Genomic DNA, 20,108 nt, shown 5'->3' with positions numbered 1-20,108 from the left:
ACGCGATTCCACTGCTCCAAACCCATTTCATGAAGCTCCGATGAACGGTTCTTGTGCTGAAGTTGCTTCCAAAGGCAGTTTGGAACTCAGTAGTGAGTGTTGCAACCGAGGACAGACGATTTTTTACACGCTATGCGCTTCAGCACTCGGTGGTCCCGTTCTGTGAGCTTGTGTGGCCTAGCACTTCGCGACTGGGCCGTAGTTGTTCCTAGACGTTTCCACTTCACAATAACAGCACTTACAGTTGACCGGGGCAGTTCTAACAGGGCAGAAATTTGACGAACCGACTTGTTGGAAAGGTTGCTTCCTATGACTGTGCCATGTTGAAAGTCATTGAGCTCTTCAGTAAGGCCATTCTACTGCCAATGTTTGTCTATGAAGATTGCATGGCTGTGTGCTCGATTTTACACACCTGTCAGCAATGGGTGTGGCTGAAATAGCCAAATCCACTAATTTGAAGGGGTGTCCACATACTTTTGTATATATAGTGTATTTGGAAATGCATTCCTATAACTATGTGCTCATTGTTATGCTGGCCTCTTTGGATTTACAATAACACACATTAATGACACTTACTGGAAATGAGGGAAACGTTTTCATTTAAACAAGGTAGGAGATAGTTTTATATTATTTCTCACGAGGGTTTTTAATGCCACTGCAATTATAACAGATGCCCCTTATCAGTGCTGCCTCAAATACATGATGGAGTTTGCCATCACACAATGAATGGAAAATATACTTCAAAGGCCAGAAGCATCTAATCTCCTCCACTCTCTCTACACGCTGCACATTGACTATGATAATAAGAGCCTGCCTTTCTGACGTTCTTAGGGATCTCAACCAAGTCTCTCTCTCTCTCGTTGTACTGCAGTGTGAGAGAATCTCTGCAACAGTGGTATTGCATATCTGTTGAACACATCCCACTCTTATGTAAAAGCCCTATTTTACAACGTTAAACACACACACACACGCACGCGAGCGCACGCATGCATGCACTACCACAACTGACAGCCCAGTGACCTAGTTTCACCGTGGCACAGAAAAAGCAGGCATGACTCTCTCAGATCTGCTGCGGTCACAAAACCCTGCTGGGACCATCCATTCAGATGGCCAATGAATACACAGAGGACACGTCCACTATTTGAACCTCATCAGAGACGCACTGCACCTTTCCCTGAAACACACAACTCAGTATGATGCAACATGGGCAATGTGTGATCCAGCAGCACTCTCTAACCCATATCCCCATATCCCCACCCACAAAAAAATGCTTTGATGTATCAAAGAAGACATGGTGAACAGAGCATCCCCATAAAACATGAGACTGTGTGTTTGTGTGTGTGTTCATTGGGAGTGTGTGTGTGTGTGTGTATTCATTGGGAGTGTGTGTGTATGTGTTCATTGGGAGTGTGTGTGTGTGTCTGTGTATAGGGCCGGGACGATACCAAATTAAATCAAATCAAATGTTATTAGTCACATGCGCCGAATACAACAGGTGTAGACCTTACAGTGAAATGCTTGCTTACAAGCCCCTAACCAACAATGCAGTTTAAAAATACAAATAAGAATAACAAATAAAAGGAACAAGTAATTAAAGAGCAGCAGTAAAATAACAATAGCGAGACTATATACAGGGGGTACCGGTACAGAGTCAATGTGCGGGGTCACCGGTTAGTCGAGGTAATTGAGGTAATATGTACATGTAGGTAGATTTATTAAAGTGACTACTACCAGTAATGCGATAGTCGTTTGTATCGTGGCAAGGAAACTTCTTTAGGAAAACAGCCCTAATGTTGGAAGCAAACATCATCATGTCGTCTTCCAGAGTTACATGTATTTATTTTCCAAGCTAAAGCACACAATATCTTCTTTTTTTTCTACCCCCTTTTTTCTCCCCAATTTCGTGGTATCCAATTGGTAGTAGTTACAGTCTTGTCTCATCGCTGCAACTCCCGTACGGACTCGGAGAGGCGAAGGTCGAGAGCCATGCGTCCTCCGAAACACAACCCAACCAAGCCGCACTGCTTCTTGACACAATGCACATCCAACCCGGAAGCCAGCCGCACCAATGTGTCGGAGGAAGCACCGTACACCTGGCGACCTGGTCAGCATGCACTAAGCCCGGCATCGCGCTAGTGTGCGATGAGACAAGGATATCCCTGCCGGCCAAACCCTCCCTAACCCGGACGACGCTGGGCCAATTGTGCGCCGCCCCATGGGCCTCCCGGTCGCGGACAGCTGCGACAGAGCCTGGGCTCGAACCCAAAGCACACAATATTTTACATACAGCAGGTTTTTAAAGGACCTAATAGTTTGGTCTGATTTGTGTTTACATTTTTTACATGGATAAAAAAAATAGTGATACTGGTATCGTCCCTATGTGTGTGTTTGTGTGTGTGTGGGTGTGAGTGCGAGCATGTGTGTGTGCGTGCTCATGCTAGCGTGTTTTTGTAGTATACCGTAGGTTCCATGTGAGCTGTAGGATGGTGTGTGGCAGTAAGCAGCTAGGGCCAGGCAGCACAGAGAGCCTGTACAGGTCTGTGTTTAGTCTGATGGAGGGCAGGTCGAGGACAGGCCTGTCATCAGAGGCACAGCTGCAGGACGTGCTCCCCCTCCCCATCCCCATCGGCCCCCATGCCTCAGCTCTGTACCAGAGGTTCTCTGAACATGTGGAAATCACACTAGCTCCTCAGAGGAAGATATAAGAGAAACATTGATAAATAGCATGGATAGCAAACAGAGGTGCAGTTATATCCATGTAGATGAAAATATCGGGCGATTCCATACCAGCATGGGCCCAAAATATTTTTGGTATCTCCGAATGTTCTGACAAATCATCACATAGCAACTTCATTGGGAGGAAGGATATTTGATATGCTTTTTACGTTTGTAACACAAACCATTATTGGGAAAATCATGTTGAAAGTGGCCATTTTAGGTACTTTTTAGACATATACAAGCCTCCTGTAAGACCCAATGGTGCGTGAACCGTACATGACACCAGTGGAGGCTGCTGAGGGGAGGATGTCTCATAATAATGGCTGGAACGGAGCAAATAGAACGGCATCAAACACCTGGAAACCACACATGAGCACCGCCAACACAGTGAATGTGAAAATGGATTCAAAGGGAAGTCCCTCTGCTGGTGATTTGCTGAATGTGCAATCCTACAGGAGGGCTGTGATTGGTTAATGACCTATAATGTACATTTCTATGTATAAAATGGATAACTTCTTTAAAAATAGCAGAGCGCCCACTCTGGATATGTGATGTGTTTGAAGAGTATATTGTTTCAAACAATATGTAAAAAAAAATAAGCAAAATCAAAATGGGCACTTAAATAAATATATATATATATTTGTAATGTTGAATAATTGAATGCGATTTTTTTTGCTTCAGAATATAGACATAATCCATATGTTAGAGCACACTATAAGGAGTATTATGACACCAAGATGTTGTCTGTACCATGTACCACAAGAGGGACGTATACAGTAAGTCTAAAAAGGGCCCAAAATGGCCCCTTTCATCATGATTTTCTCAAAAAGGATTTGTGGTACAAATGTAAAAAGCATGTTAAATATCCTTCCTCCTAATGAAGTTTCTATGTGAAAATTGCCAGAACAATCTGTGATACCAAAAATATTTGCTGGCCATGCCGCCTTGGAATCGCCCGATATGTTAATGTAGGTTACAGAAAATAGACTGATGCGATCACGCTCATAAAACCACTGTGCTGAAATAGCTTTCATCGTCATTGGGATGTAGGGCTGTCTCAGATGGCACTGATGTCAGTCCTGTGTCCTACACACACACCTATACACACACGCGCGAACACACAGCCATGGCTCCCAAACTCTCCTCTAATCTGACTAAATGTAAAAACATTGAAAGACAGTCATTTTCAGCCGTCACCGGCTCCATGAATCAATATTTCCACCTCAGTGTAAGAGCACTCCCCGACAGAGACAATGGGTCATTTTCCTTCATAACATACCTACATGTACACATTCCACTTCCAATGACATGCAATACTGTACAATAACCCCCATTGTAAGATATTATATCCACCTCTTCTGTAACGCGCACATTCTCCCCTCTCACATCTTCAGACATTTCTACATTAATATCCCCTCCATCTAATTTAGCGTCAATTTGTGCAGACACATTATTTTCTCAACCCAAACAAAAGGCTTGTGTCCCAGTGCAGGGCGTGGAGCAGAGTGATGTTATCGAGGTCACTGTGATCTAATCAGGTGTGAATGAAAGCACTTGGCAGCACTCCCGGGCCCGGCCTGTCGTCATCACTGGGTAGAGAGGGGGAGAGGGAGAGAGGGGGAAAGACACACAAAGGGAGGAGTATGGGGCTGCATCCAGCTAGTGCATCTCAGGGAGACATGTAGATGTCAGGCTCTGTGGGACACGAGGGGTTTAGCCGGCCTCTACTGGGTGGCGAAGAGAGAAATCGCCATCCTTGGCAAGCGAGACTAGACAAAAGCCGAGGAGACTCAAATTAATCTGTTTCAAACTATTATGAGATCAGAATTGTTCTTGTATGTACCGTCAATGATGCTAAATATATTTTATACATGTTTTTATTCAAACAGTTGGGTAAGACATTTTAGTTGATATTCTTCATTGTATACTCCAACGTGTGTCGTTTAAAAAAAAAATACTATATTTCGATGATAAAACTATTGGTGAGCAGACTCCTTCCTTTCACAAATACTAAACATCACCCCACTTCTCCCCTCCTCTCTGCATAGGCTGCTCTGGTTGGCAGAGTAGCTGAACTCTCAGGATAATTTTTCAGAGCCAGTCTGTCACCCAAACACAGGCCCCACCCACACCAGTAGCCATTCAATAGAGAGGGCTCTACTTTCAATGGTCTGAACACTGCCCAATCACTGAGCCCTAGCCCCTGGCTCTCAAAGTCTCAACCAATAACTGTTTTTCCTCTTTAACACATGACTAAATGTGCTCCTGTCCATCAACTGGTTCATATATAGTTCATGCAATTAAATGTGGAGCAGTTTAATAACTTGCGTAGCGAAGCTCCTTTGTGTGTATGTGCATGCATGTTTGTATGCGTCTGTGTGTGTGTGTGTGTGTGTGTGTGTGTGTGTGTGTGTGTGTGTGTGTGTGTGTGTGTGTGTGTGTGTGTGTGTGTGTGTGTGTGTGTGTGTGTGTGTGTGTGTGTGTGTGTGTGTGTGTGTGTGTGTGTGTGTGTGAGAGAGAGGGAGAGAAACAGAGTGAGAGAGAGTGGGGTGAGACACAGGGAGGAAAAACAGAGTTAGAGTGTGTGTGAAAGAGAGAGAGAAAGAGAAAGAGAAAGAGGGAGAGAGACAGACAGATCGGGCAGGACATCAGAAGATCGGACAGCGTGTGTGAATGTGTTTGAGTATGTGTGTTTGTGTGTGTGGGACAGAGGCAGGGAGAGAGGGAGGGAGGGAGAGAGAAGAACCCATTCCCCTCAGTTCCACACTAACTTTTCAACGTGTGCACTTGAGGGAAGTTAGCTGTTCGACCGGCTACGGAGGGGTTTTTTTCTTCCCTTTTCTCCCACCTATACACTTTTCCACTTTCTGCAATAACATCGACGAACTTCAACTGAATAACTGTCCGCTATTATTTCAGTGAGTATCTATTCATTTACAATCTGTATTTTTGTAACAATTCACCTCTGGCCACACTGTGCCAGTCGCTCCCCTCTGCATGATGTCTGAGTGGCTCTGAATAGAACACATTCTCCCCATTATACACCTTATTAGCACAATCTTCTATGCTTTACTTCTATGCATTATTTCTGAATGAGTGCCTTATTGTATGTGCTCACTGATGGCTTAGTTGAGTGTACTAGAAGTGCAATTATGATTTCCACTTACCTATTGGTAATATGACTGTTTATAAAGAAGAGGATTGTGTAAGTGTTGGATTGTCTTTCAAAGGGCATGTTTGTGTGTGGTTCTTATAACGTGTGTGTATGCATTGGAGAGTATGCGTGCGAGGTACAGTTTGTCTTAAAGAGAGCATGTGTGCTTTAAACAGAGGGTCTGTGTGAAAGAGCGAGTTCCAGAGAGATTGTGTGCGGTAGACAAAGTATGTCTGTGTGTGTGTGTGTGTGTGTGTGTGTGTGTGTGTGTGTGTGTGTGTGTGTGTGTGTGTGTGTGTGTGTGTGTGTGTGTGTGTGTGTGTGTGTGTGTGTGTGTGTGTGTGTGTGTGTGTGTGTGTGTGTGTGTGTGTGTGTGTGTGTGTGTGTGTGTGTGTGTGTGTGTGTGTGTGTGTGTGTGTGTGTGAATGAATGCATCCCTGTGCGTTTCCCTGTATGTCTGCATGTGTTTCATAACGCTGGTCCCTGGGAATGTTGGGTGCGCCCAGTAGCAGTAGTAGTTGTTTGACTGAGAGGAACTGTGGACAAAAGCGTCCAGCCCCATCCAGACCGCCGTGTCAGCCATTAGAGCAGTGAGAGATAGGCAGCCAGCTGCTGCTCAGGGTGCTGGAGGAGGGGATGCCTGGCCCGGGTTAGAGGTGACCATGCTTCACTTTTGACTGGCTTTTCAAAGAGTATCTCTCTCTCTCTTCCCCCTCCCCTTTCTTTGACTCTAGTTGTACACAGAAAAAACATAGCTGCTGTGAAGTAGTAATGTGCTCGGAGGCTGAGAAGTAAAAAATGCAACGTAGGATGTCCAAGAAGGTTTATAAACAGCAGTGAAAGAGGAAGAGAGAGAGGAGTGTAATTATAAGAATGGCTGGTGTTTTTTTCCGGCATCTTGTGTGTGTGGGGGGGGGGGGGTCGGAGGAGTTGGAATATATTGAGTGACAGGAAATACAGCCTGTCCCCAGCTATCTTGTTTGTCGTGTCTGCTTTGTCCAAAGCCCTTAATCCACTACAAAAGCTGTCTGAGAGAGGGACTAGTAACACCAAAAACATTGCCCAAATCCCATGAACAAACCGACACAGTGACAGAGAGAAGAACAGACATTAAAGAGGGATTATGACAAAACTTGAAAATACCACAACAAGTATTTTTTTTTAAACTACAATAATATACGGACACGTCATTGATGACACTAGAAAAGCAGCTTTAAAAACAAATGTTATAGCTGCACAGCTGTGGACTAAAGACAGACAGTCTTCCATAGGCATCGTTAAAAACAGCTATGGCTCTGGGGAGAATCAACAGAGAAAAAGTATTTGGTGTGCATATGTGTACCACATCCCCAGGATATAGGCCCAGTACAAGTAGTCCTTTGAGATGCCTTTACATGTGGAGTCTTGTTACTCTGATACACATCTGTGTTGCCACGATGGAAGTCTGGAAACAAGAAGTTACATTCAATATCCGTCAATATTTAGAGGAATCAATGAAAGTCTATTGATGAATTGAAAGTATTCGCTTTAGTCCGAAACAGATTTTTAAAACTAAAACCGTTATCACTTGTTGATCTTTGAGGCTGAGATATGAGTGTGTTTGGGTGCAGGGTTTGAGAGCTTGTGCAACCTGTCCTCCGGCCCTGTAGCCTGCCCTGCGCTGGGACTGGACTTTGCTTTGAGGCTGGATCTCTCAGGCCCCTTTACCTGGATTTGAATAGAAAACCAAACAGCGAGTCACCACTCCCGCGCTGGACAATGAGGATTTTGTTAATGCTCAGCCGCAAGCCTGCTGACACAAAGCACATAGCCACATAGCCTAGCCTGGCCCGGCCCAGGGCAGCATAGCACAGAGTGGAGTGGAACGGGCAGGCGCGGTGCCAGGAGGGGCGCCGGCAGGGGGGCAAGGGGGGGGCAAGGGGGTTTGCGGGGGTGGGATTAGCAGACGTGGAATCAGGGTAGTGGGATGGGGGTTGAAATGGACAGGAAATGACTGGCTTTGATGAAGCAGTGGCAGATTCTCCAGAGCCTTTCCATAGTTGTAAAAAAGCAGTCTGAGCATAAAATGTCACCACACTTCAAGGCCTCATTGTCACCTCCGTCTGGCTATGACGGGGCTGTTAAGACCCCACAGATGTGCCCTACAAACCTTTGCAAAAAGTCCCTCTCTCTCTCTCTCTCTCTCTCTCTAGTACAATCTCTGTCCCCGATGACCATGTTGGAATCCGTCACTCTACATCAGCACTCTGCATACAGTAGATATCTTACTGCCATACCACAGAATTCTCAAATATACATTTTAGAATTCTTCACGAATATTTTAAAACCTGTAAGACCGTGGAGAAGGATCCGACCAGTGTGGTTATTACATCAAATGAAAAGGAGCCCAGATGATGAGATACATCTCAAGTGTGAAATCTGAATTTGGCTTAAAGTGAATTTGCCTTGTTAAGCGTAACATATAAATTGGCATTCTAGTTTCCTGAACGGTGTCTTGTCATCGCTCTGTGCTCGATCGGAGATCACCGGAGGAAAATAGAGGATTCTCAACTTCCTAGTCCATTCCTACACGGTTTCAGTCTGTTTTAATGGTTCGTGGGCTGTTTTACAAGGGATGGATCAGGTCTTGATTATTTCCTTTGAAGTTGAATCATTTTGTTGTTCCACTGAACATTTCTCATCGAAAACATAAATCAGGAAACATACATCTTTGTAAAATGGAAACGCTGTCTGTCACAAACTGAGGCTCCATCCTCCATTCCCCTCCACAGCTATGCTGAACCAGGGAGCAGAGAGCGTAATGTGTGCTCAGTGAATATCAGGGTCGATTAGGAGTCCCTTCTGGCTGTGTTAGAGCAGATTAGGCAGCGGCAGCAGATACAGGCCGCAGGCTGGTCATCTGCCTCTCTGACCCACATTGCTCTGATGTGCACGTCTCTTCCCATTACACTGACAATCAGACGTCACATTACATCAGCTGAGAGGCCGGGGAGCCGCTATCTGCATGCAATACATACCCTCCCCACAGGCTCTTCTCCTAATAACCGAGCACTGTCACATCCCCACCATCCTCCTGGCATCCATTGCCTGGTTTAAGGTAATGCTATTCAACTATCACCCTAATGCAACACTCACTGAGGTCAAGTCCCTATATCAAACCATAACTGTTCTATTCACAGTGTACGGGTAAGCCTATAACATGTATTTCCAAGCCCTCCATCAGTTTGCAGCTGGCTGACAGACCAGGTCTGTTTGCAGGCCAGCCGGCCGGGCCGGGATATAATTGGCAGCTGTGGAGTGAAAAGCAGGCTCAGCAACCGATAAGGGCTGTGGGGAAAGCTCTATAATCAGCATGGCTTAGCAGATGATAAATTATGTGTTCACAGAAGTATGCTGTCAGTGCTTTGAGGGAGATGGAGAGAGAAAGAGAGAGAGAGAGAGAGAGAGAGAGAGAGAGAGAGAGAGAGAGAGAGAGAGAGAGAGAGAGAGAGAGAGAGAGAGAGAGAGAGAGAGAGAGAGAGAGAGAGAGAGAGAGAGAGAGAGAGAGAGAGAGAGAGAGAGAGAGAGAGAGAGAGAGAGAGAGAGAGAGAGAGAGAGAGAGAGAGAGAGAGAGAGAGAGAGAGAGAGAGAGAGAGAGAGAGAGAGAGAGAACGATAGAAAACATGGGAAGAGAAAGAAACATTAGGGATGTTTTTGCTGTAATTTAAAATGGAAAAACACAACAATGCTGTCTACCAGGTCAGCGAGAAGGAAATCAAATTCTAAGCTGTGCCAACACACCAGCTAATACAATCTTCTGCCTGTCAGCTTACCTACTTTAATCCAGAAAGGTTTAACGCCTCTTAGAAATCTGAAAGGAGACATGAATTCAGCTGAGATTTCTTCATGCAGCTAGAGGAAGGAACTGCCTGGAAGGGGGGTTAAGACTCTATACAACTAACTAACTCTCTGGATCAATGCTTTCAACCCTGCTCCACTGACTGGGTACACCACAGCAGATAGCTACATGTACCGTACTTTGAGCCAATAGGAAAGCATGGAGGTTTATTAACAGCACATTGTAGAGTTGTAATGTGCTACTTTAGTGAAATCAAATCAGCAGTATTATGAGTGACACTGATTGAGCATTGGCTTGCCAAATGGTATGCCAATACCTGACCATGCCCAAACTCTGCTATTCATACATAGAATGGGAAAGACTAAATAGTCATTACAGAGTGTACTTTGTGAAGAGGCGGGGGCCTCACTGTCATCAGTGTGCTGCTGGGCCCGAGGCTCACGCTGTAACGCAGAGGCAGACTCCTGAGGAATAGAGATGCTCAGCTCTCTGAGTGGTACTTTACACTGATGGATGGGCACGGGATTGTCCTCTTCAGATTGTCCTCTTCTGAAGATCAGAATATAAGATGCCACGGCCCACACATGAACTACTGACATGCAGAGAAGACAAAAGGGTTCCTGGCAACATCCACGGCCATCCTGCTCGTGCCTTATGTGGAATTCTACTGAGAACAAAGGTTGACTTGGCATGTCAATACCTGCCATAAGGCAGCACAGCTCCGGGACAAATGAAAGTTCCATCTATATTCAGGTCATTCCCATGCTGGCTCAGCCCACTGGCTCCTAGTGATAACGGAAATATGAAATCAGCACTGCTTCGTCGTGCGGTGCCTCTCCTCCCTGCCCCTCCGTGCTATTTTAAATCTCACTGTGTGAGACATCCCTCCTTCGCGCCCCCAGCAGGGGGGGTTGAGAGGCAGGCGGGAGAAGAGGAGGGAGGAGGAGAGTATAGAGGGAGGGGAAGGGGAAGGAGAGATGGCGGGCAGCTGCATGCCTTATTTATTGTGATCCAGAGTGCAGTGAGTGCAAACAGTCGTCAGAGGAGAAACGCTAACCCTCTGGGCTTGGAGATGATGCCATGACTGCACTGCGTCTACACAACAGATTAAAGCAGGGATTATGTGCCATAAACAAATGTTGTGTAACTTTTTGTTGCGGTCACCCTTGAGGGGGAAAAAAATGTGTGTTAAGAAAAATATGTTGGTTATGCGTTCTTTAACGACATTACTAAAGCATCTTCAACTGGACTGTACAGGCGTACTATAGCTCTGATAACAATGCATAATAGGACCACATTTGTGGATTTTGGTCTGAGAACTGTGACAAAGCCCGTGTTTAAGGGGCCAGTGCACCTAACCAATGAAAAAAGGCTCCTTGAGACAAATGTGACAGCAGACACCGGAGAAATGTCACAGCTAAATCCAGTAGACACCCACAAAGGGCTCCATCGCTTTTTATGTTAGCAATCTTCAAAACTTCTCATGAAAGAGCTTATAACGTATTCATCAGCTTGATTAAACCGAGCCAGTGCTGCTTCAGATCTGAGAGAAGATGACGTCATATTCCTCTCGGGATCGCTCTAGCAGAACCAGGCTGAGGTGACAGGACCTATCCACTGTGGGGTCAAAAGAGATGGCAGACCGAGGGAGGGATCTCACTTCATCAGTAGAGAGAGAGAGAGAGATGTTGTCCGATCCCAACACATTTTACAACTGGTTTTACACAAACGAGCATTCCAGTCTGAGTGTGTGACAAGGGAGAACGATTACCAGACGCAGTGGATGTGAGGAGATAGACATTGAACCGTTCAACAAACAGCCCAGACTAAGGACTGAGGGAAGTGATGTAGTGTTTAGTACCATTGTATAACACCACAACACTCCCTCTGTACATACTTATTTGTCTTCTTACACAGATAACCTCTCCCTTCACATAAAGGGAAGAGGCTAACTGTGACCGCACGGAGGGTTAGATTGCGCTGCCTGAGCGCATTGAAGGTTAACTCAGTGCTTTTTGGCATTAAAGAGAAAAAATGGCTCTGGCTGGCGGGCTGAGGGTTGGAAATTAAACACCCGGAGCCTTGGCAGAGTCAGAGGTGGCACGTGGAGAGTTCTGGAGGCTTGGCGTGGCAGACTGAGGCTTGGCGCTCTGCCTGGGAGAGATCTCAGAGTAGTAGTCCCTCAGCGCTGGGGAACCCAGGGGTGGTCCTTTCTTCCACCTGAGCCTCTGAATATCATACCATATCATATAATACTACACCCTGCCGCTACAACTATGCATACCATAGCAGCTAGACGAAACTGTAGGAGACATCAACTACTTTTCCACTATAACGTGACACTTAATATGATACTACCCCACTGCAACACTAAATCTAATACAAAATGAGTTCATTTAGAAGAGAATTTTGCAATTCTGCCAGTTAATAATTTGTCAGATCTTACTTGTTCTCACATGTTCTGACTGACATGGCAATTAAGGCATATTTGTGGGATTTGATTGTGTTTTCTATCAAAATTCAGACCACTCCGTGAAGTGATTAAATGTGTCTGTAGCCGTTTCCTGCAGTCAAATGACCTAGTGGCCTCATGGGTGGAATGCTATTAATATTTAATTACAAAAAAATAATAATAATACTGACAAATCTGGTGAAACAGTTTTTCTATATTTCAGTCTTCTGTGATTCATATAAAGTGTAATATTGGGATGCAAACTCAAAATGTAATTAATTTAAACTCTATATCTGACATGGTACAGGTATCGTCTTTTCTTTTAAGCCCATAAACATGTGTGTGAAGTGTATACTTTTGTTTCAAAGTAGACTTGTTCAAGACCACCAAGAAACACTCTGTGTGACCCTGACTTAGCCCACTGCACTAAAAGGTTAAGAAGCTATGAGATTAAATGACAGTGTCCCAGGTCGTTGTGTAATGCCGACGGACAGTCAGACACGTAGTGTGATGTGTATGTCAGGGCATGTCTCAAGCCTGAAGAAACTCGGTAGAGTATTTTTAGAGCCGGCATGTTGAAAGTGTCAGGTTAAGAGTGCTTACAGGCGCAGCAGCGCCTCTTCAACCTCAGGAGGCTGAAGAAATTCGGCTTGTCACCAAAAGCACTCACAAACTTCTACAGATGCACAATCGAGAGCATCCTGTCGGGCTGTATCACCGCCTGGTACGGCAACTGCTCCGCACACAACCGTAAGGCTCTCCAGAGGGTAGTGAGGTCGGCAGAACGCATCACCCGGGGCAAACTACCTGCCCTCCAGGACACCTACACCACCCGATGTCACAGGAAGGCCATAAAGATCATCAAGGACAACAACCACCCAAGCCACTACCTGTTCACCCCGCTATCATCCAGAAGGCGAGGTCAGTACAGGTGCATCCAAGCAGGGACCGAGAGACTGAAAAACAGCTTCTATCTCAAGGCCATCAGACTGTTAAACAGCCACCACTAACATTTAGCGGCCGCTGCCAACAAACTGACTCAGCTCCAGCCACCTTAAAAATGGGAATTGATGGAAATTATGTAAAAATGCACCACCAGCCACTTTAAACAATGCCACCTAATATAATGTTTACATACCCTACATTACACATCTCTTATGTATATGTATATACTGTACTCTATATCATCTACTGCATCTTGCCATCTTATGTAATACATGGACCACTAGCCACTTTAAACTATGCCACTTTATGTTTACATACCCTACAGTACTCATCTCATAGGTATATACCGTACTCTATACCATCTACTGCACCTTGCCTATGCCGTCTGTACCATCACTCATTCATATATCTTTATGTACATATTCTTTATCCCTTTACACTTGCGTGTATAAGGTAGTAGTTGCGGAATTGTTAGGTTAGATTACTTGTTGTTATTACTGCATTGTCAGAACTAGAAGCACAAGCATTTCGCTACACTCGCATTAACATCTGCTAACCATGTGTATGTGACTAATAAATTTGATTTATTTTATTTATTTACAGTATGTGACAGAATGCTTTCAACACATTTCAGAAGAACATGGCCGCGGAATATTGAAATATTTACGCGTTTAAATGCAGTCTACTCATGTCTACTGTACATTGTATTAGATCAAATGACAACAGTCTGACCTGGTTTCTTAGTGTCAGATAGGTAACGTTAGAATCCAGGATCCTGTTGATGGACTTGAGCACCATGACGTCAGCCAGTCAGAGAGTACACTGTGTGCTTTCTCATTTCTGACCTCTGGAATGTGCTGATGCCGCAGGGTTCAAGTGGGTTCAGTGACAGTGTTCAAGTAAATCCAGTTAACTCTGTGGCCCTACCTCGCTCTCTCACTACAGACACCGTCTCTCTCTTAGGTCTCAGGGTTTTAACTGGCTCACTATCGGTAACTCAATCAAACACTCACAAACAGTCCCGAACTCTCAGTTCGAATTTCACAGCTTGCTCCCTCATGCAAAGTTGAGGGAAAATTACAGATTGTTTCAGTGATATCAGCCTGGGCGGTCTTAGACAGAACTATTTTATAAGGAAGTACAGCATGTGTGGATTTGAGTCAGGCTGCCAATCTGTTCTGCATGCAAACAGGATAAAAGTTCAGTCAAATGAATAGAGGGGAAAAGGAAAGAAATATTCCAGAATGAAAAGCCCTTGTGTGTCTTGGGGCAGACAGCTAAATTGTACAAGTGCCAAGGAAGGTAGGGACCACAGCCAACCCAACGCCAAATTCATTTTTAGGAATCTCTGACCAGACTGAAAAACAATCACTGCTTACCTTGAAACTGGGGGAACACTGAGGACAGACATAAGAGAAGAATGCTTTTCCAACCATTTTTTGTTAAGTCCTCTGTAATCAGCTAACTTGCTACAGATATTAACGCTCATGGAATATATGAAATTAGACTGAATGTGAGAAACATGACAACAGAATACTGCAGTAAAGGCATAGTGATGCCTCAGTGAACTGTGTCAGAATGCAAAAGGACCTGAACAGTCTATTATTTCATGGGTCTCGTAAAGCAGCCTAAAGGTGAAGAGACAAAGCTAACGCAGCAAACTGAGGTCTGGAGAACCAATCAATTATATCATTATTTCATGTTTGATGGAACTAACAGAGACAGGAAGCCTGTAATCCACTGCTCTATACGAGACACATTCTAAAACCCTCAACAAAACTAATTAGTTTCATTATATTCCATAATATTTGAACCAGGCTTTTGTATTCCCCACCCATCCTAAATGCCAGATTTGTGTGCCAAAGTTTACAAAAAAGAACAAAAGAAAGAGAAGTGTCTCAAATCCCTGCTGCATGTTACACAGTTAAGAGGAGCAGCCGAATGGGAAGTGTGCATGAATAAAACATGACTGCATGAGTTTCCAACCTCAAAGAGGCTGAAACAGGAAGATGCTGTGTTCCCCGTGCAGTACAGAGCTGGGATTCAGAGCAGGGTAAAGGGAACAGCCGTCAAACTACTAACAATGCTACTTTGCAAAGGTTTATGCTGTAGGGGGGGATCTCTACAACACGCGCTTAGCTAACCATCACAACATGCTTCCATTTCTCCAAGACATTTTTGGAGGGTTGATTGACGTGCCGTTTTGGATTTTTATATTCAGGCTCTTTCCTTTTTCTTCGTCTGTTTTCCCCACAGCACAGGTGACTGGGATGTGTAGCGTGTGTGAGGAGGAGATGGAATATGCTGGGGGAGAAAGAGGCGCTGCTCTGGGCTAGGTAAGGTAAGAGTCTTGTTAGCAGTCACAAGTTTCATCGCAGCAGCAGCAGAAGAGGAAGATGACTATGGTATTCACCACAGCTGTAGGAATGACTATTTCGGGAAAACCAACATCATGACTCTCCTCTCCTCCCCTGCTGGCACCTCATCAAAATCTATTAGCAACTCAACAACAACATGGGTGGTAACAAACTGGGCGTCCACATTGAACATGCTGGCCAAGAGAAATGAGTGGCCTCCTATATCTGCTGGCCTGGAAACAGCAGCCTATATTATGTGGTGTAGTGGTTGCTGAACAAAGGCGAGTGGTTGCTGATCTAGGGACATGAGTGTGGCAACTAAAGGACAAGACATTTCTCCTGGTGCCCTCAGTAAACATTCAACGCTGTCGGTGAGTTTGAGCATCTGTCCAAAACCATCGACCGTTAAATGTACCCTGAGGGCCACCTTTAAAGAGACACTCGGCAAGAAGAGAGGGATGAAGACAGACACTTCCTGTAAATCTCCTGGTTTTACATCATCTTCTGTTACTTCCCATACTGGACTTAGTTAAGAGGTCCACCTCCTAATGCTGCAATAAACATTCATTGCTGTCGGTGGGTTTACATGAGAACAACTCACTGATCAATGAATGCAGACTGCGGTACAAACACCCAGAGTGATGGGATAGGAGAACAGATAACATGTAAACATACAGCCGGCACTAATGTTCTATGTTCTACTGTAGACTCTACTGTACTATCCAGGAGTAAAAACAACATTGCAAAGATACAACACTATGTAATTATACTTACCATGTACAGTGCCTTGCAAAACTATTCAGAACCCTTGGATTTCTTTAAAAAAAAAGTTTATTACAAAGTGTAATTCAAATTGATTTAATTGTAATTTTTTGTCAACAATTTACACAGACTACTGTGTAATGTCAAAGTGAAATAAAAATTCAAAAAATGTTTTAAGAATAATACATTTAATGTCTTGCCATAGATTTTCAAGTAAAATCAAAACTGTAACTTGGCCACTCAGGAACATTCACTGTATTCTTAGTGTAACAGTTTAACTTTACGGCGTCCCCTCGCCCCGACACGGGCGCGAACCAGGGACCCTCTGCACACATCAACAACAGTCACCCACGAAGCGTCATTACCCATCGCTCCACAAAAGCAGCGGCCCTTGCAGAGCAAGGGGAACTACTACTTCAAGGTCCCAAAGCGAGTGACGTAACCGATTGAAACGCTATTAGCGCGCACCACCGCTAACTAGCTAGCCATTTCACATCCGTTACATTAGTAAGCAACTCCAGTGTAGATTTGACCTTGTGTTGCAGGTTATTGTCCTGCTGAAAGGTGAATTAATCTCCAAGTCTGGTGGAAAGCAGACTGAAGAAGGTTTCCTCTAGGATTTTGCCTGTGCTTAGCTCCATCCCAATTATTTTAATCCTGAAAAACTCCCCAGTCTTTGCCGATGTCAAGCATACCTTTACCATGATGCAGCCATCACCATGCTTGAAAATAAGGAGGCAGTTACTCAGTGATGTGTTATGTTGGATTTGCCCCAAACATAAGGCTTTTCAATTAGGCCAAAAAGTATTTTTCTTTGCTGTGTTTTTTGTTGTTGCAGTATTACTTTAGTGCCTTGTTGCATACAGGATGGAATATTTTTATTCTGTATTTTTGTATTCTTCTTTTCACTCTGTCATTTAGGTCATTATTGTGGAGTCACTACAACGTTGTTGATCCATCCTCAGTTTTCTCCCATCAAATCATTGAACTCTGTAGCTGTTTTAAAATCCCCAATGGCCTACTGGTAACATCCATGAGCAGTTTCATTCCTTGCCTGCAGCTCAGTTAAGAAGGTTGACTGTATCTTTGATGTGTCTGGGTGGATTAATACATCAAACACAGCATTATTATTAAATTGACCATGCTTAAAGAGATATTCAATGTTTGATTTGTTATTGTTACCCATCTACCAATCACTGCCCTTTATGAGGCTTTCGAAAAGCTCCCTGGTCTTTGTAGTTGAATCTGTGAAACTTGACTGAGGGACCTTACATAAACTCAGCAAAAAAAGAAACGTCCCTTTTCAGGACCCTGTCTTTCAAAGATAATTCGTAAAAATCCAAATAACTTCACAGATCTTCATTGTAAAGGGTTGAAACACTGCTTCCCTTGCTTGTTCAAATAACCATAAACAATTAATGAACATGCACCTGTGGAACGGTCGTTAAGACACTAACAGCTTACAGGCAATTAAGGTCACAGTTATGAAAACTTAGGACACTAAAGAGGCCTTTCTACTGACTCTGACAAACACCAAAAGAAAGATGCCCAGGGTCCCTGCTCATCTGCGTGTACGCCTTAGGCATGCTGCAAGGAGGCATGAGGACTGCAGATGTGGCCAGGGCAATAAATATAAATGTCCGTACTGTGACAAGCCTAAGACAACGCTACAGGGAGACAGGACGGACAGCTGATCGTTCTCGCAGTGGCAAACCACGTGTAACAACACCTGCACAGGCTCAGTACATCCGAACATCACACTTGCGGGACAGGTACAGGATGGCAACAACAACTGCCTGAGTTACACCAGGAACGCACAATCCCTCCATCAGTGCTCAGACAGTCTGCAATAGGCTGAGAGAGGCTGGACTGAATGCTTGTAGGCCTGTTGTAAAGCAGGTCCTCACCAGCCATCACCGGCAACAACGGGCACAAACCCACCGTCGCTGGACCAGACAGGACTGGGAAAATGTGCTCTTCACTGACGAGTTGTGGTTGTGTCTCACCAGGTGTGATGGTTGGATTCGCGTTTATCGTTGAAGGAATGAGCTTTACACCGAGGCCTGTACTCTGGAGCGGGATTGATTTGGAGGTGGAGCATCATCGGACTGAGCTTGTTGTCATTGCAGGCAATCTCAACGCTGTGAGTTACAGGGAAGACATCCTCCTCCCTCATTTGGTACCCTTCCTGCAGGCTCATCCTGACATGACCCTCCAGCATGACAATGCCACCAGCCATACTGCTCGTTCTGTGCGTGATTCCCTGCAAGACAGGAATGTCAGTGTTCTGCCATGGTCAGTGAAGATCCCGGATCTCAATCCCATTGAGCACGTCTGGGACCTGTTGGATCAGAGGGTGAGGGCTAGGGTCATCCCCCCCCAGAAATGTCCGGGAACTGCAGGTGCCTTGGTGGAAGAGTGGGGTAACACTCACAGCAAGAACTGGCAAATCTGGTGCAGTCCATGAGGAGGAGATGCACTGCAGTACTTAATGCAGCTGGTGGCCACATCAGATACTGACTGTTATTTTTTATTTTGACCCCCCCCCCCCCCCTTTGTTCAGGGACACATTATTCCATTTCTGTTAGTCACATGTCTGTGGAACTTGTTCAGTTTATGTCTCAGTTGTTGAATCTTGTCATGTTCATACAAATATGTACACAAGTTTGCTGAAAATAAACGCAGTTGACAGTGAGAGGATGTTTCTTTTTTTTGCTGAGTTTATGTTGTATGTATGGGGGACAGACAACGGGTATGTCAACCACTATTATTTCACACATACTGAGTCAATGTAACTTATTCTGTGATTTGTTAAGCCACATTTTACTCCTCAACTAATTTAGGGGCTGAATACTTATTCAACGACTATATTTTAGTTATGAATTTTTTTTTTTATCTATATATCTTTCACTTTGACATAAAAAAAATATTTTGTGTAGGTAGTTGACAAAAAAATTACAAGTAAATCAATTTTAATCCCACTTTCTAACACAATAAAATGTGAAGAAATCCAAGGGGTCTGAATACTTTTACAAGGCAATGTAATTCCATTTCCTTGGATTTTTATGGTAGATCATGTGTTTTGGCGAAGTGACTCAATCTTCTCATCATAAGATCAGTGCACGTTTTACAGTACTTTTATTTCAGAATGATTTCCCCTTCTGTAACGGGAAGCTGAGGACAGCGACACCCTATGTCACAGGATTAACTGTTTAGTGGACCTTTCAGTTCCTTTTTTTTATGTACCCTTTATTTAGTTGCTTTGAAATAAAGAATCTCCTTTTTCAGAGGAGACCTGTGGTCAAGAAGAGAGCTCCAGTATTGGAAGGCCAGCTGAGGAACTCACCAAACAGCTGGGAGTGTTCACGCTTTCATTATGCCAAAAGAAAAGAGCCTGAAATAAAGTTTCAACTCAGCAGATGTGGCAAGAACAATCACAGGGGTGGGAACAGAGCAACACGTTTTCACACATTTTTCAGTTTCGGGTCAAGTTGACCTTAAATAAAAAGTGAAATTTTTGTAAAGTTAATTTGGCCTTTTCTGTAATTGGAGGAGATACAGACATATGGAAATAATCTGTCAGTAATTTCCCTGTAAGGTTTTGTTAACATGCTGGGAAATCTCCAACACATTGACGTTTTTCAGCCAGGCCAGACCCAATGCCTGTTTTATCATTTTTTTACAGTGGGAAAGAATCTGAGGGAACAATGAAAACCAGCCTGGGTTTCCCCTGTCTCTGAACTAGCTTGGTAAAAACACACAGCACACCATTATTGCAACTACAGTAGATTCTTTCACGCTGTCCGCATTTATTTAAAATCTTTTGTAATGTAACTTTATTTTAACAGGCAGGTCAATTAAGAACAAATTCTTATTTACAAT

At 44.2% G+C, this 20,108-nt stretch overlaps 1 protein-coding gene and 1 long non-coding RNA gene across 3 annotated transcripts in view; one reads left to right on the top strand and one right to left on the bottom strand.

Annotated features, from left to right (window-relative positions):
- The window catches only part of LOC139545576 (nuclear receptor subfamily 6 group A member 1-A-like), a 99,556-nt gene that overhangs the window by 55,012 nt on the left and 24,436 nt on the right, over positions 1-20,108 (bottom strand). The gene's annotated exons all lie outside the window — the stretch shown is intronic.
- LOC139545575 (uncharacterized) lies at positions 5,352-19,755 on the top strand. 2 transcript variants are annotated; one of them, XR_011669094.1, is made up of 3 exons: positions 5,352-5,636; positions 15,364-15,443; positions 19,515-19,755. It is a non-coding gene; the product is annotated as an uncharacterized lncRNA (long non-coding RNA). The 2 variants fall into 2 exon arrangements; XR_011669093.1 differs by having other exon boundaries at positions 5,357-5,636; positions 15,364-15,448.

Source organism: Salvelinus alpinus, chromosome 19, assembly GCF_045679555.1.
Source record: "Salvelinus alpinus chromosome 19, SLU_Salpinus.1, whole genome shotgun sequence".
Lineage (NCBI taxonomy): Eukaryota > Metazoa > Chordata > Actinopteri > Salmoniformes > Salmonidae > Salvelinus > Salvelinus alpinus.
The sequence above is the reverse complement of the archived record's forward strand: the minus strand, read 5'-3'. Positions and strand labels throughout refer to the sequence as shown.